Genomic DNA, 4,368 nt, shown 5'->3' with positions numbered 1-4,368 from the left:
GTTTGTTGCTTTTAATTTTGAGGTTATACGTTATAAAACGCTTCTGGATTTGCTCAATCTTTCTCCAGGATTCTCTAGAGATGCTACAACCCCAAACCTCACATCCATATAAGATAATTGGAGTGACTAAAGTTTCAAAGAGGAACTTATTTCTATCGCACATTATGAGGTTTGCAATTTTACAATTTTCAAGACCAAAATAAGCTTTCCACCCCCATTAATCCTTTTCTCAATGCTATAGTTCCAGTTGATATTGTGATGAATATTAGTTCCTAGGTACTTGTAGGAAGACACTTCCTCCAAGTTACTATTGTCATACATAAAATTAGCGTAAGTGTCCTTCTTGGATTTGATAATCATAACTTTTGTTTTGTCAGTATTAACAATCATACCCATAGTAGAGAAGAAATCCTTAAGAAGTCTAAGTTGCTTATCAAGATCATATGGGCACCTTGTGAGAAGAACGATATCATCAGCTTAGAGAAGAAGGATGATGACTATCCCAGCTAAGATCGTGCCAGCACATCCTGCTTCCTCTAAACAACCTTCTAGCTTATCGATGTAAATGCCAAATAGGGTAGGGGAGGGGGGGCAACCTTGTTTAACTCCGATATTACACTTAATATCTTTCGACCACCCCTCATTTCTCTTTAACTTGGCAATTACATTCTCGTATAACCTTATGGCGGCATCTCTCAACTCAAAAGGAACCTTTAGCTCTTCTAATCTATTCCATAGGTTGTTTTTAGGAACCGTATCAAAAGCCTTTCTAAAGTTCAGAAAGCAACATAAGAGATTGGATTTATCATTGTGGCATTCCTCCACAACGATCCTAAGCATAACGGGGTGGTCTGTTGTTGAGTGTTGCCTTCTAAAACCCGCTTGGCCTTTAGCCCGCTTACCTTCACTTTCAAGCCATATGCTCAACTTCTTTTCCAAAATAATACCATATAACTTGGCTAGGAGAGGGCTGATCATAATTGTTCGATAATTAGAGGGGTTATTTGTATCCCCACTTTTAAAAATAGGGATAATGAGGCTTTGAGTCCATGGTTTAGGGAACCCTTGCTTGACTGCTTGATTGAAAAGCTTGTGGATGTGGGGGATGAGGACATGACCTCCAATTTTTAGGATTTTTGCCTGGTAACCTTCAATGTCCTTAGCTTTCCCATTAGCCAAACGATTAATCCCAAAATCAATGTCTTCTAATGAGAAAAATTCTTTTGTAGTGACCAGGGTTTCAAAGTTATCCATGACATTTGGAGATTCATAAAGCTTTTTAAGATAGGAGATTCATATGTAAGATAAATATGATAAACATTTTTTGTTTTGTTTTGAAATTTATGAGTATATATATATATATATATATATATATATATATTTGCCTCAAGTATGGATGACATAAGGATGTCTGGTCTTGGCTCGATCATTTGGGAATAAAGGAGGAGATCATCCTAGGAAATAAGGATAGTATCAAAAACACTATTACCTCCCAATTTAAAGATAAATTGTGGGATGATAAGGAGCTGGAGGGGAAAATGAAGCAAATGTATTACAAGGAGGTGATCAAATGCACCATTTCTAACTAGAATTATCTCTCTGTTTTGACAAGTACTAAGAAAAAAAAATAAACATTGCTAGGATAAGAACTAATTCTCATACGCTTAGTAGTGAAACCGGGCATTGGTCTATTCCCAAAATTCCAAGAATTTGTCTCATTTGCAATGCTAAGAGGGTGCAAGATGAAAAACATGTCCTCTTAGATTGCCAAGCTCTTACTCACATCTACTCTCATTTCCATAACATTTGTCACCCTTCCAATATTCTTGACTTGTTAAGTCACTGTAACTATAGTGATCTTGGAACTCTTCTTTCCATTCTTTTTAATCATAGAAATAAAATCTTGAAGAATCACAATTAATTTCTTATTTTCTTTGGGTTTGAAAGATCACAACAAGTGCCCAAAATCGGCTCAAGTATGTAAATTCCACTCTTAGGGTTTAAATGGTATTTTTTTTGCAATAATGAAATGTTTTTTATGGAACCTCCATGGGTTTCTTTTAGGAAAATTCGTTCTAGAAATTTATAAGGTTTTCATATTTGGAAAGTTGTATGGCTTCATTATCAAAATCCCATTTATATAAAAAAATCTTTGAATTCCATATAACTTGTTGAATTTATTTGTTTTGACTAAATCTCAAAGGATGTTCCATCTATCGTCTACTTTGGATGCTTAGACCATCTATGAAATTTCAAATCTATCAATCCACAAAGATCCTTTCATTGTTAAATGTTTTCATACTCTATGTTCACAATGCTTGCATATTTGGTTCCTCAAATTTAGTGTAATTTTCTTCTTTGTTTATTTTTAATAAATTTAAACCCTAATAGAATAAAATTTGACCCCAACTTGAAATGGGTAAACTCACTTCATTATAGGTCTGCATTTTGGAAATTTAATGTTCAGTGCATATCTTCACACAAATGATGAACCTATACAATAGATAGCTCAGTTTAACTCTTAAGCCACACATCAGGTCTTGCATTCATGTCTATTAATAATAATGGATCACAATTTGACTAATAGAATGCTATAAAAACCCTTTCTCTCTCTCTTCAATAATAACCCCACACTCAGAGATCTAGTGTTTGTCTAGAAAACCTATAAACCTCGATTTCAATACACTATTCAATTTTATACAAACATTAATAGAAAATTATATAGATATTTTATCAATAATTCTGGAAGAAGCATTCAACTAGAAACTTAGCTAGAGGGAATGATAATAACATCGAATGGAGTTTGCAGCAAATACCTTATAATTAAAACCCTGAAATCTCGTTTACATAGATTTTATGCACACTTTCTATTTACTCCTCTTCAAGAACTATACAATCTTGGTGTCCTTATGTGCGCCTAAACCATACCTAGAGAGGTTTATTCATACAAACAAATAGAAAAGCAATTTTAATCCTAGTGATAGGATTAAATATTCCAATATTTAAGGAAAATCCAAGACATCCCTATCTTATCTAACTATATACTTGAATAATCCAATTACATATTAATTAGGGAGACAAATCCCTTTCTTTATAAATAAACCTTATCCTTTTAGAAGTTCACAAATTAAATACAATTCCAATTAAGGGCACTCACTCCCCTTCGTAAATCCTAAGACCTCTTTGACGTCAATGATATGCTTCACTATATTCTCTTGCATCAGAATCCTAATGTACAAAAAAATCATGGAATCCCATCCATGATTTTGTTTAACTCGTTTCCATGCCTTTCCTAGATCCCATACTTTGTTTTCATGTTGTCCATCTACCTCATCATGTTGTTGCTACACTTCATCATCTATATGCATGTTGTTTTTTCTTCTTCTGCTCCAATCATTTATATTTCCACTTAGGAAACTTCCTTAAACATACCAATAATGCTTCTAATCAATGTCACAAGGTTCACCAAGTTTAAGCCTTGAGGTTTGAAATTCGACAAACCCCCAAAAAAGATTAAGTGTACGTTCAGGTTCCCCAAACCTGAAATCTGAACCTGAAGGTTGAACTTGATCGAATTCAAACCTCAAGTCGAACCAAAAGCCGAATTTGATAAAAACAATTTAGGTTCTCACTTACAGATTATAACTACTTGACACTACTTGACACTATTATTATTATTATTATTATTTCTTTCTCATTATTATTTATTAGTTTTTTGAAACAATTAAGTTTGACCATATTATTCTTTTTTAGTTATTTCTATAGGACCTTCCTTTTGATTTAAATACTAATAAGAATAAGAATAAAATTAATATAATTCATGATTCCTATTTATTTTCGAGTTGTCTTTAAATTTATCTTCATTTTTATTTTTTCTTAGTGTTTTATTTACTTTATTAGTTTGACCATATTATTATTTAATTATTTCTGTATGACTTTTCTATCGATTAAAATATTAATATCTATAATAATAAAATTAATTTAATTCATTATTTACAGCGATTTGTCAACCGTTATTAAAAAATGATTTATTAATAAATTAATTCTTTAGTCAAAACTAGTTGTTATATTATAATGGTTAGAAAACATCTCTCTACATCTATTTAATTTGATGCCAAGATCTGGTTCTTCATCTTGTCATGAAGATGAACCACACTTGATGGTTCGAAACACATCGACACAAAATTTATCTTATGTGATTTCACCAAAACATTTCTTAGCATACAAGTTATGGATCACAGAAGCCTAAATTCAGAAATTATAAACATTCTTTTAAATTTTGAAGATTGAAAATTATGCCATTTTTTTTTTCATTTGCAAATTACTATGGTGTATGTTTACATTTAACTAATTTCATTGATAATTAGA

The sequence above is a fragment of the Pinus tabuliformis genome, chromosome 8, assembly GCF_031772625.1.
Source record: "Pinus tabuliformis cultivar Carrire ecotype Pingquan chromosome 8, CPIR1, whole genome shotgun sequence".
NCBI lineage: Eukaryota > Viridiplantae > Streptophyta > Pinopsida > Pinales > Pinaceae > Pinus > Pinus tabuliformis.
Note: the sequence above shows the minus strand (reverse complement) of the source record.